At 39.6% G+C, this 12952-nt stretch overlaps 1 protein-coding gene across 6 annotated transcripts in view; it reads right to left on the reverse strand.

Annotated features, from left to right (window-relative positions):
- LOC140739243 (uncharacterized) overlaps positions 1–12123 on the reverse strand; it is a 112885-nt gene extending 100762 nt beyond the window's left edge. For 5 of the 6 annotated variants that reach the window (XM_073067363.1, XM_073067365.1, XM_073067364.1 and 2 more), the window contains exon 1: positions 8073–8181. The gene's annotated coding sequence lies outside the window, so the exon portion shown is untranslated. Of the gene's footprint in view, positions 1–8072; positions 8182–11896 lie in introns of those variants that run through there. The other variant, XM_073067361.1, reaches the window with a different exon arrangement.
- Between the last annotated feature and the right edge of the window lie 829 nt (positions 12124–12952).

Here is a 12952-nt window from a genome sequence, read left to right on the forward strand (position 1 = left end):
CAGTGGTGAATACCAAAGAGAAGTATTAATTGAGGACCTCACTCACTTCCACAGCCTCCAGGCACATCTTCACACTTTTATCTCTAATCGGTCCTACCTTCACTCTTGTCATCCTTTTGTTCTTTCCATAATTGAAGAATGCTTTGGGGTTTTCCTTTACCCTACTCACCAAGACCTTCTCATGCCCCCTTCTTGCTCTTCTCACCCCCTTCTTAAGCTCCTTTCTTGCTACCCTATATTCCTCAATAGACCCATCTGATCCTTGCTTCCTAAACCTTGTGTATGCTGCCTTCTTCCACCTGACTAGATTTTCCACTTCACTTGTCACCCATGGTTCCTTCACCCTACCATTCTTTATCTTCCTCACTGGGACAAATTTATCCCTAACATCCTGCAAGATATCCCTAGTTATCGACCACATGTCCATAGTACATTTCCCTGCTAAAACATCATCCAAATTCACACCCACAATTTCTAGCCTTATAGCCTCATAATTTGCCCTTCCCCAATTAAAAATTTTCCTGTCCTCTCTGATTCTATCCTTTTTCATGATAATGCTAAAGGTCAGGGAGTGGTGATCACTGTCCCCCAGATGCTCACCCACTGACAGATCTGTTACCTGACCTGGTTTGTTACCTAATACTAGATCTAGTATGGCATACCTTTTAGAAGGTATATTTTTGCTAGTCTTAAACCACAGAAATACAGCCATTGAATCTGGAACTTTTATCCTCTTACATAAATATCTCCTTTCACATGGAACACAGAACAGTACGGACTCTTTAGCTAACATTGTTGTGCCAATCTTTTACTCCTCAATCAATCTAAGCCTTCCCTCCTATAGCCCTCCATTTTTCATTCAACCATGAGCCAATTGAAGAGTCTGTTAAATCTTCTTAATGTACTTAACTTTACCATGAACTTGCCACTCTCTGTAACAAACCTATCTCTGCCATCTCTCCGAAACTTTCCTCCACTCAATTTAAAAGAAGTACCTCTGGTATTAGCCATTTTCATCCTGGGATAAAACCATTGGCTGTCCACTCCTTCATTTCATTCTTCATTGGTACAAAGTGAAAAGCCCTCAACCTCTCCCCATAAGACATGATCTCTAATCCAGGCAGCATCCTGGTAAACTTCCTCTGCTCCTATCTAAATCTTCCACGTTCTTCCTATAATGGAGCAACCAGAATTGAACACAGTTTTATAGAGCTGCAACTTTAAGGTCTTTCCTCATTGCTTATTTCCCTATATTACCAGTTGAGATAACCTCATTTCACCAATCACACACCACAGGACCTGTCTCATCCCCCCACAGCAGACCCCCCCCCCCCCCACCAGATCATGTTGAAACCAGACGCTCCTTGTAATCCTATTTCTCTTAAACTACACTCTATTAATGACAATACATTGTCTTCAATAAACACACACATCAAACGCACATTAGCCCTATACACCAGTCTAACATGCTTTTGAGACCAAAAAAATCCTGGGCTAATATACTGAATATAAACAGTTAAGAATCATAAGCTAAATTATTCTTAAGGCTCTTTAAAATGTTGATCAGAATCACCACAAACTTACTTAACTGAGGTTGACTGATCCTCATAAGTTACCTGAAAAAGGAAACGGTTACCCCATTGGTCAGTGTTTCATATTAACCACATACATACATCCTGCATTCTGTTTGCAGGATGCATATGGAGCTCATATGAGACTATGACCAATCAGGTTGCATGATGTGTATGTAGTTTATTTGACAGAGGTTTTAATCATATAAGACAATGACCAATGATTGATTGAAACCTGTCACATACAGTACACATAACTTTTGTTGTTCTGAATAATTCACAAGATCTCAGGACCAGTTAGACTACATGTAAACATCCAAAGAACTTTTCACCAGATTTAAAAGGGGCAGCTGCTTCAAGTCACTGTCATTGGAGGGGCAGCTAGTTTGAGTCATTGCTATCAGAGGGGCCGCCGGTTTGAGTTTTTGCCCTCAGAGGGGCTGCTGGTTTGAGTTACTGACCTCAGAGGGGCCACTAGTTTGAGTATCTGAGTCCTGATGCTCTCAGAGACGTTATAGAAATTCTGAGATTTATAGATTGGACTGTAGTTCATATTGGGCTCTTTCAGTTCTATGTTTTTTTTTGTGTTCTCGCCCATTCTTTCTTGTTACAGATTGGCGAGCTGTGGGTTTGGGTTTGGGTGATCTGCTAGTTTTTGTGCAAGTGAGGGATTGGGGGTGTTTGGGATTGTGTGCTTTTGTTTCTCTTTCTTTTTGTGTTTTGGGGATTGATGAATTTCTTTCAACTATTTATATGGTTTTCTGAGTTCTATGACTATCTGGAGATAGTTTCAGAGTTGTATTCTGCATGTGTACTTTGATAACAAAATTAACCTTTGAACCTTTAATTCTCTGATTTATAAATATACACAAGAACACCAGGAAAGGGGAGCAGGAGCAGGTCAACAGGCCTCTCAAACCTGCCCCAACAGCGATGGTTATGACCATCGCTGATTAATGCTGACTTTAGCTCCATTTATATGTCCTTTTCTCAAGAAGCCTAAATTCCCTGATCTTTCAAATATTCATCTATTTCCAACTTAAATATACAGTACCTATAAAAAGTATAAACCCTCCTTGGAAGTGATCATTTTTATTGTTTAACAACATTGAATCTCAGTGGATTTAATTTGGCTTTTTTTTTTACCCCGTTCATAGAAACAAAATAACATAGAAAACCTATAGCACAATACAGGCCCTCTGACCCACAATGTTGTGCTGAACATGTCCTTAGCTTATAAATTACGTAGGGTTACACATAGCCATCTATTTTTCTGAACTCCATGTACCTATCCAGGAGTCTCTTAAAAGACCCTATCCTATCTGCCTCTACCACCATTGCTGGCAGCCAATTCCACTCACTCATCTCTCTCTGTGTAAAAAACTTACCCTGACATCTCCTCTGCACCTGCTTCCAAGCACCTTAAAACTGTGCCCTCTCGTGTTAGCCATTTCAGCCCTGGAAAAAAGCCTCTGACTCTCCACACGATCAATCACTCTCAGCATCTTGTACACCTCTATCAGGTCACCTTTCATCCTTCATCACTCCAAGGAGAAAAGGCCCAAGTTCACTCGACCTATTCTCATAAGGCATGCTCCCCAATCCAGGCAGCATCCTTGTAAATCTCCTCTGTACCCTTTCTATAGTTTCCACATTTTTTCCTGCCATGAGGTGACCAGAACTGAGCACAGTACTCCAAGTAGGGCCTGACCAAGGTCCTATATATCTGCAACATTACCTCTTGGCTCTTAAACTCAATCCTACGGTTGACGAAGGGCAATGCATGGTATGCGTTCTTAACCACGGTGTCAACCTGCACTACAGCTTTGAGTGTACTATGGACTCAGACCCCAAGATCCCTCTGATCCTCCACACTGCCTAGAGTCTTACTATTAATACTATAGTCTGCCATCATATTTGACCAACCCAAATGAACCACTTCACACCTATCTGTGTTGAACTCCATCTGCCACTTCTCAGCCCAGTTTTGCATTCTATTGATGTCCCGCTTTAACCTCTGACAGCCCTCCACACTATCCACAACACTCTCAACATATGTGTCATCAGCAAATTTACTAACCAATCCCTCCACTTCCTCATCCAGGACATTTATAAAAATCATGAAGAGTAAGGGTCCCAGAACAGATCTCTGAGGTAATCCATTGATCACCGACCTCCATGCAGAATATGCCCTGTCTGCAACCACATTTTTCCTTCTGTGAGCAAGCCAGTTCTGGGTCTACAAAGCAATGTCCCATTGGATCCCATGCCTCCTTATTTTCTTAATAAGCCTTGCATAGGGTACCTTATCAAATGCCTAGCTGAAATCCATATACACTACATCAATGTGTTTAGTCACATTCTCATAAAATTCAGTTGGGTTCATATGGCAGGACCTGCCTTTGACAAAGCCATGCTGACTATTCCTAATGATACTATGCCTCTCCAAATAAAAGACTTGTGGCAAAGTGAAAACAGATCTCTACAAAGTGATCTAAAATTAATTACAAATATAAAACACAAAATAATTGATTGCTTAACTATTCCCCCCCCCTTAATATGACACACCAAGTCATCACTGGTGTTGCCAATTGGTTTCATAAGTTACAAAATTAATTAAATGGAGATCACCTGTGTGGAGTCAAGTTGTTTCAAATGATTGTAGTAAAAATACACCTGTATCTGGAAGGTTCAACTGATGATGAGTCAGTATCCCGGCAAAAACAATACCATGAAGACAAAGGAACACTCAAACCAACTCCTCAAAAATGTTATTGAAAGCACAACTCAGGAGATAAATACAAGAAGATTTCCATCACTGAATATCCCTTGGCCTAACGTCAATCATCAAAAAGATGTAAAGAATATAGCACAGCTGTAAATCTGCCTATAGCAGGCCGCCCTCAAAAACTGAGTGACTGTGCAAGAAAAAAGTCTTGTGAGGGAAGTCATTGAGAGACCTATGACAACTCTGGAAGTGTTACAAGCTTCAGTGACTGTGATGGGCGAGACTGCCAACTGTTGCCCGGATGCTTCACCAGTCACAGCTTTTTGGGAGAGTGGCAAAGGAAATGCCACTGTTGAAAAAGCACATATGAAGTCTTGGCTAGAGTTTGCCAGAAGACGTGGGAGATTCTGAAGCCAGCTGGAAGAAGGTTCTATGGTCTGTTGACGCCAAAATTGAGCTTTTTGACCATCAGACTAAATGTTACGTTTGGTGTAAACCAAACACTGCACATGATCAAAAACACACCATTCCTACAATGAAGCATGGTGGTGGCTGCATCATGCTGTGGGGAGGATTCACTGCAGCAAGCTTGTGAATGTAGAGGGTAAAATTAATGTAGAAAAATACAGCAAAATCCTGAAGGAAAACTTGATGCAATCTGCAAGAGAATTGTGACTTGGGGGAAGATTTGTTTCCAGCAATACAGTGACCCTAAACATTAAGCCAAAGCTGCTCAGGAATGGATTAAAAACAACCTGGTTAATGTCCTGAGGTGGCCAAGTCAGAGTCCTGACCTGAATCCAATTGAGAATTTGTTTCTGGACTTGAAAAAAAGGCTGCTTACTCACAATTCCCATGCAATCAGACACAGCTTGAGCTGTTTTGTGAAGAAGAATGGGGAAAATTGAAGTGCAGTGTCCAGATGTGCAAAACTGATAGAGACCTATCCTCACGGACTCAAGGTTGTAATTGTTGCTAAAGGTGCATCAACTAAATATTGACTTGAAGGGAGTGAGTAATTAGGCAATGAACTATTTTGTGTTTAATAATTGTAATAAATTTACACCAATTTGTAGCCATTTATTTTCACTTTGCCATAAAGGTCTTTTCTGTTAATCAGTGTCAAAAAAGCCAGATTATATCCACTGTGATTCAATGTTGTAAAACAATAAAACATGAAAACTTCCAAAGGGGATGAATACTTTTTATAGGCACTGTATCTACCATTCTGACCTCTACAAGCCTTCAGAAGAAAGTTCTCTACACTCAGAAAGAAGAAATTTCTACATCACTTAGTTATAAATGACTGCTAACTGATCAATTATATGGTAACTTTAACTTCTTGTTTGCAACTTGATCATGAAAAAAAATCATTGCAGAGACTAGCCACCCTGAAAAATGCCTTTTCTAAAAGCTTCCTTCTGGAAAGTGGTATAGGGCTATTAAAATGAAAAACTCATACAATCTCAAAAAAATTTTCCAAAGCAGTTAGTCTGTTCAACCATTCTAGTTAGCATCCCTCCACCCTCCTCCATCTATTACCCTAGGCACTGAACTTCACTGAAGTCTCTTTAAACCACTTCTTATAATATTGCATACATTGTAAAAATATGTTGGTGTTTGTGTATTCATGCACATTTTATTCCATACACATCCTTTAACCTCTAACATTATGTTTATATAATTCTTTATAACTGATGGATATTGCTGTTTTCTGTTGCATGTCATACCCTGTTCAGTACACCATAGCAAATCCCTAATACATGTGCATGTGAACTCAGTGGCCACTTTATTAGGTACACCTGCATTCCTGCTCATTAATGCAAATATCTAATCAGCCAATCATGAAGAAGAAACTAAATGCACAATAGTATGCAGACATGGTCAAGGGGTTCAGTTGTTATTCAAACCAAACATCAGAATGTGGATGAAATATAATCAAAGTGACTTTGACCGTGGAATGATTGTTGATGCCAGATGAGGTGGTTTAATTGTCTCAGACACTACTGATCTCCTGGAATTTTCACACACAACGGTCCATAGAGCTTACAGAGAATGATGCAAAAAACAACAGAAAAAACTTCCAGTGAGCAGTGGCAAAAACTCTTGAGTTCAGAGGAGAATGGCCAGACTGGTTCAAGCTGACAGGAAAGTGACAATAACTCAAATAACCTCATATTACAACAGTGGAGTGCTGAAGGAGATTTCTAAACACACAACACATCAAACCTTGAAGTGAATAGGTTACAGCTGCAGAAGGCTATGAACATACACTCAGAGGCCACTTTATTAGGTACAGGAAGTATCAAATAAAGTGGCTACTGAGTGTATATGGTGAATAAAGCTATTCACTGATCACTGGTGTAAACATCTATCCTAGGGTGCATTTTCTATGTTGACTGTTTGTCAGATGCTCCTTTATCAATCATCAGAGAAGCTAAACTAAAAGTAGGGAAATCATCAAACCCTCTGTCGCCAACTTAAACCTACTTAAAATATTACGTACTGACACATTAGTTCTCTGGAATTTAGATCATGATACTTTTACTTCTCATTTCTCTTTGAGATATTTTCACAGAAATTGATCTTACCCTTCAACAATCAGGCTCCACTCACCTGAACAATGAATTAATTCCACAACTTAAAGACTCACTTTCAAGGATTTTACAACTCATGTTCTCAGTATTATTTACTTCTTTTATTTTCACAATTTGTCTTTTTGCACATTGATTGTTTCTCAGTCTTTATTTATGAAGAGTTCTTCAAAAATTCTATTTCTTTATTTTCCTGTATGTTCTTCCAGGAAAATGAATCTCAGGATCATATGTGGTGCATAAGTCAAAGAACTGAACAGACAGCAGAACTCTGAGAATAATGAAATCTCAAACAGTATCAAAGTATTACCTGGGAATCCTGAAAATTAGGTTAATATTAGATGAAACATTTGATCTCAACCACACAAATGCACGACTTTTAGAAATGTGTTCTGGTTTTACCCAACCTCAGGAGAAACAGCATGCATATATTTTCCCTATCAATGCCCCTCATAAATTTGTATATCTCGATAAGATTTCCTCTTATTCACCTGCACACCAAGGAATAAATTCTTAACATATTCAAACTTTCCCTATAACTCACGTCCTCCATTCCCAGCAACATCTTTGTAAATCTTCTCCGTAGAGCGTTAATCCTAGTGATATGTTTTCTGTAGGTAGGTGACCAGAACTGCATACAATACTCCAAATTTGGCATTCAACAATGTCTTACTCAACTTCAACATAACATCCCAACTCCTGTACTCAATACTTGGATTTATGAAGGCCAATATGCCAAAAGATCTCTTAATGACACTATCCCTCTGTGAAACCACTATCAAGGAATGAATGACCTGTATTCCCAGAACCCTATCTCCTACTGCACTTCTCTGTGCCCCTCTGCCCACTGGGTAAGATCTATTCTGCTTTGTCCTGCCAAAGCGTAACACCTCACACTTTCCTGCATTAAATTCCATCTGCAATTCATCATTTCATTTTCCCAGTTGGTCCAAAACCTGCAGTGAGCTTTGATATTCTTCCTTTGCTGACCAAATTAAAAATGTATCAAGTAGTGTGAAGAGATCACCTGAGAATATTCCTTGATCAAATATTTAAGGAAATTATCATGAAACAAAATTAAATGATACACCAGTTTAACCTGAGGAGAGGTAGATTTCAACAGAAAAATTCATAAGAGGAAAAGGTCTAAAAGCCAACAATTTAGATGAGGTCACCTACCTTGGGGAAACAGACCATTGAAGGAGTCTAGAGACCGAACAGCAAAACTCAGAGCACAACAAAACATAACAAGCTGAGGGCCTCCCACGCTCTCTGCACAGTATTTACCACTTGTGAAACTGAACAACCAGACACCATCCTCTTCCTTTCCAGTTCAGGATTCAGACATCATTAGCACAGAGTGAAAACGTCGACTGAGAAAGGAAACTGAAGGAAATTGAAAATGGGAACTTAACAAGCTCACAATCATTTCAAAACTTATATTTGATAGGGAGATTAAGAGGGCATATAAAGTGTTGGCTTTTATTAGTCAGGGTATTGAGATCAAAAGGTGAGGAAATATTGTAGCTCTATAACACTCTGGTTAGACCACACTTGAAATATTGTGTTCTGTTCTGGTCACTTCATATTAGGAAGGATGTTCAAAGTTTAAAGTAAACTTAATATCAAAGTACACTTAAGTCACCATATACAATCCTGAAGTTCATTTTCTTGCAGGCATAGTCAATAAGTTCATACTAGAACAATATCCATAATAAAATCAATGAACGACCAACTTGGGCGATCAATCAGTGTGCAAAAGATGACAAACTGCAAATACAAAAAAATGAATAATAATAAATAAATAAATAAACAAACAAACAAACAAACAAACAAACAAACAAAAACTACGTGGAAGCTTTAGAGAAGGTACAGAGAAAACTTTCCGGGATGCGGTCTGGATTAGATAGGATGCCTTATGAGGATATGTTGAGCAAACTAGTGCATTCACTGGTGGAGTGAAGGAGAATGAGAGCTGACTTGACAGAGCTACGCAAGATGACAAAAGACATAGATAGAGTAGATAACCAGAGATATTTTCCAAAGGCAAAAATGGCTAATGCAAGTGGGCATAATTTTAAGGTGATTGGAGGAAAGGGTAAATGCTCCACGTGAGAGAAACTGCAACAAAATGTCAAACTCCCAGAGCAATACAAAAAAGGTCAAATGTACACAGAGGGAAGCTGAAATTAGCTTTACAAAACTGATAAAATACTAAAAACTTCTACAGACATATCCTTGAGGATTCTCTCTTCAGGAATTTGCAGAAAATATTGTGGACGTTTTAAGGAAAGTTTTTAATGTTTGAGATGGTAACATGAGGATCACATGGGAGAACATTGATTATAAATTAGATAACTTGACAGCCAGAATAACAAATTGATGTTTAGAGTCACAGAACACTACAGCACAGAAGCAGGTCCTTTGGCCCATCTATTCCATGTGGAACTATTAATCTGTTGAGTTCCATTGACCGGTCAGATCCCTCCATAATCCTTCCACCCATGTACCTACGCATTACTTATGTTGACAGCTCATTCCACACTCTCACCACTGTCTGAGTGAAGAGCACCCCCCCCCCAACTTCCCCTCAAACATTTTAACTTTCGCCCTTAAGCCATGACCTCTATTTCTGATCTCAAGCAACCTCAATGGAAAAAAGTCAACTTGTACTACCCTATCTATACCCCTCATAATTTTGTATAACTCTGAGATCTCAGCTGCAATGAACTCTTTGTGCTTCTGTGGGGAGCTGGAGAGTGTTGGGCTCTGATGTTTTTAGAACACGTGAAATGGTATATTGTTCTTTAACAAGAGTTGGTAATTGTTTGGAGTTCTTTATGCTTTCTCTCAAATGACTCAGTCATTGTAATGCAGTCTCCTGGTTCTTTCTGTTTAAAGTTCTAAAATTTGGATTGTCTTGGGGTTATGTGTTAGTAATATTATTTAAGCAGATGCCCTTTTAGCAGTAATTGTGGGGTCTTACTTTTGAAAATGTTATGTCTCACAGTGTCACTCAGCTGAACCACCAGTTTTATTGGAATTCTTATGAGTAAACTCTGGTTGCTGTCTGTACATCAGAGTCTGTCTTTCCTCTGTATTTGGGTTCCAACATTGCTAATCCACATCGTGACACACCCCTCATTCTTCTATGCTGTAAGGCATATATGTCAAACTCAAGGCCCGCGGGCCGGATTTGGCCCATGGTGGAATTATCTTTGGCCCGCGAGATAATATCTAATTACTATTAAAGCTGGCCCCAGTAATCGAAGCGTTGCTTTGAAACTTTTTGTTTCAAAAAGTTGCTTTGTGAAATGGCGTTTCTGTGTGACATCACGAGCCATCTCAATGCGCTCAACCTGCAGCTTCAGGGGCGGGGTCGTGTGATCACAGACATGTACGCTGCAGTGAGGGCTTTTAAAACCAAGCTGCGCTTGTGGGAGACGCAGATGCAGCAAGAAAACTTGAGCCATTTTCCGTGTTGCCGAACTATGAAAGAGCAGGTTTCTACCGCAGTGTTCCCACATGCAAAGTTTGCTGAAAAACTTAGCATACTTGGTGCTGACTTCACACGGCGATTTGCCGACTTTGAAGCCCAAAAACGCAGGTTTGAACTGCTCAATAATCCATTTGCAGCTGACGTGGAAAGCGCACCAACCAACATACAAATGGAGCTGATTGAACTCCAATGTAGTGACACACTCAAGGCAAAGTATGACTCGGTGGGCGCTGCACAGTTTCTACGTTTCATTCCTGACACAATGCCCCAGCTGTGTACCCAAGCTGCTCAAATGCTGTCTATGTTTGGCAGCACATATCTGTGTGAACAACTGTTCTCTTTGATGAAGATAAACAAAACATCACACAGGAGTCGTCTTTCTGATGAACACCTTCACTCAATTCTGAGGATTTCCTCAGCTCAGAGCCTGACTCCAAACATTGATGAACTTGCATTCAAGATGAGATGCCAAGTATCTGGCTTAGACTAGTGTGAATCATAAAGTGTTGGCCTGTGGAAAAATGTTTTCATTAGAAATTACTCCGGAAAAGCTGCAGATAAAGCCATAAGAAATAAATGCAACTGATTTTTTATTTATTTAATGTTCAATGTTGTTTTTGTAGGCAATAACCTAAGCTTTGTTAGTTCCAGGTTAATATGTGTAATAAATTCATTTCAATAAGTTTTGCAATAAACGCTGAACCAGTCCGGCCCTCGACTTGTACCGATTTTTTAAATTTTGGCCCACTGTGTATTTGAGTTTGACACCCCTGCATGTAAGGGATAAATTACTAACCTATTGAACCCTTCTCTGTGACTCAGGTCCTCACTGTGCAAGTCCTACCTTGGTTTGCCTTCCCAAAGTGCAACAACTCACACTTACCCGCATTAAATTCCACCTGCTATTTTTCAGCCCATTTTTCCAGCTGATCTAAATTCCACTGCAACCTTTGATAGAAATCCTTAATGCCCATTGAGGAACTCTACCAAAGAGGGTGAACCCTCACAAGGCAGAAAGTCCGACAGAGTACCAGGAAAAGCTCTGAAAACTTGTGCCAACCTACTGGTGGGAGTATTCAAAGACATTTTCAATCTCTCATTGCTATGGGAAGAAGTATCCATTTGCTTCAAAACGGCAACAATTATGCCAATGTCTGAGAAGAATAATGTGAATAATGTGAACTATCACCCAGTAGCACTCACATTTGTTATGTACCCCATAATGGGTTAAAAAAGACCAGCAGAAATGGACATACCTGGAGTCTGAGTCTTTTGCTACAAACTCTATTTTATTAGAAACTACGTGGTAAAGTAATATAAAACAAGGTAAGTCAAACAGGTTAGCCATGTATATGCATATATGAGTGAGTAAATAAACTTCCCAAACTTCTTCAAGCTTAGGTGGTGAAATGATACAGTCTTACAAAGGTATAGGTATGCAGTCAGTTCAGTTCTGGATATTGAATTGAGTGGTTTCAAGAGAGAGAGAGATGTTCTGTCTTACCAGTGCCAACACCATCTAATCTTCAACGTCGTCCTCCTGCTCCCGAAACTTATTAAATTCACTGACTGTGAACACACAAACGAGAATGCCGGTTTTCCACGATAAAGCTATCAACCTAGGCGAGGGTTAAACCCACCGATAGCTTTCCACCAGTCACCCCTTTGTCCACACTGTGAGCAAAAACCCCATCTTTGTCATGGGCACACAAAGGTCAACCAGTGTCAGTGTCTTCCTTGTCTCTGGCGTGTCTAATTACAAAGCCAGTTGACCTTGTATATGTTCCACAACTGCTGAATACCAGCTGTCCATCATATAGCTCCGCCTTGCCATTTCCAAGGCAGCTCAGAGGCTTTTTGTTGCTCTCTCTCTCTCTCTCTCTGTGAACTAGCACACACGCTTTCCCTCTCTCTCTCTCTCTCTCTCTCTCTCTCTCTCTCTCTCTCTCTCTCTCTCTCTCTCTCTCTCTCTCTCTCTCTCTCTCTCTCTCTTTTTAAAGAAACAGTCCATATTGGATAATCCTTCAGATCTCATCACACCTCCCTCCTTTTAAGAAAAAATTTGATCAAGGAGCAAAATTTTTGTCTTAACTATCGATTATACAACTTAAAGCAATACATGTGTAATTATCAGGCAACATAGCAAAGCGTATACAAACTTAAATTTAACATCTAGACAAACAGTCAGCTATAATGTTGTCAGTACCTTCCATGTGTTTTATTTCCATGTTATATTCTTGCAAGATCAGACTCCAGTTAAGTAACCTTCTATTCTTATCCTTCATTTTCCTCAGAAACACTAATGGATTATGGTCAGTGTAAAACACAAGTGGCTTCTGCGCAGGATATATGTACACATCAAAATGCTGCAATGCTAAAATGAGTGATAGCAAATCTTTTGCAACAGAGGAGTAATTTTTCTGTGTGCATTAAATTTCTTTGAGAAATAAGTTACTGGATGTTCAATTTCATCATCATCCTTTTGCAACAATACTGCCCCAGCAGCTTCACCACTAGTGTCTACCACAATTGAAAATGGTTTATTGAAATCAGGTGTTTT

Source organism: Hemitrygon akajei, chromosome 15 (genome assembly GCF_048418815.1).
Source record: "Hemitrygon akajei chromosome 15, sHemAka1.3, whole genome shotgun sequence".
Classification (NCBI taxonomy): Eukaryota; Metazoa; Chordata; class Chondrichthyes; order Myliobatiformes; family Dasyatidae; genus Hemitrygon; species Hemitrygon akajei.